Source organism: Corvus brachyrhynchos, unplaced genomic scaffold, assembly GCF_000691975.1.
Source record: "Corvus brachyrhynchos isolate BGI_N302 unplaced genomic scaffold, ASM69197v1 scaffold26, whole genome shotgun sequence".
In the NCBI taxonomy this organism is placed as follows: Eukaryota; Metazoa; Chordata; class Aves; order Passeriformes; family Corvidae; genus Corvus; species Corvus brachyrhynchos.
In genome coordinates this window covers 14075989-14077073 of record NW_008239324.1, presented here as the reverse complement: position 1 = coordinate 14077073, position 1085 = coordinate 14075989, and positions in this window count along the sequence as shown.

Genomic DNA, 1085 nt, shown 5'->3' with positions numbered 1-1085 from the left:
CCCGCCTCCAACACCTCCCCCGGGGCGGGCTGAGAGCCCTAAATGGCCCCTTCCAGAAATCTCCAGCGCTCCGCTCCCGCCTCCAACACCTGCACCGGGGCGGGCTGAGGGCCCAAAATGGCCCAAAATGGCCCCTTCCCGGCGCCTCACAGGCGTGTTGTGGCCAATTACACAGCCAACTATTCCCAGGCGTACAAAACACCTGAAACGCTGCAGGAAATCTCACAAAGCACAGAGAACTCCATCGGCTTGCTCTCTGCGTAAAATGGAAACTAAACTCAGTGTGAAAAAATAAAAGCCTTTGTTACTGCAAACAACTTGCAATCAAGAAAATTCTACTGGGACTTAAGGGAAATTATTACAATAAATGTTTGGGATTTGGAATTTATTTCAGGCTTAAAGTCTCTGTAGCAAAGGCAATGGTGAAGTAGTTCTTTAGAAATAGTGGTAGTTCTTAACTAATGTAGGAACAACAACCACAGGAAAAAAGAAAAAAAAAACCAAACCAGCTGTAGTACCAAGAAGTAAATGGTCAACTGGAAAGAGTTCATAGGGATCTGCTCCTGTGGAAGCAATGAATAACTTAGTGTAAGTACTTAGTGTAGTTCTTAGCTCTGCTTGAAGACTTAACCCCAGAATCATCACCTAACACGAGTGCCAGAACTCTGCATTTTCCCCCACACATCACCCCTGCGCTCCTCCCCTGCCCGCATTCCCATATCCACAGTCCTGCTGTACCCCGGGGGTGAGCTAAATAATTCATCAAAAATATTTTCTCATAATACCCACTTTCTACCACAAAAGTTAACTGGTAGAATAACCATAAGAGACAGAATAAAAAATCTTGTGTGTATTAGAATTCATCATCTCGAGGGATATGGTCCAGACAAATAAAGTGAAGGTTCTTGGAGAGCACACTGTCACTTGTTTAAGGAACTGGTATATGGGAATCCCTGGAAACTGCCCTCAGTGATAAAGGAGCAGGAGAGAAGAGAGCTGGCAGCTCTTTAAGCATCTTTTCCTTGAAGTACAAAAGCTCTTTGTACTTCTTCTCTGTACTTCTCTTCTTCATGTGTAAGAAATCA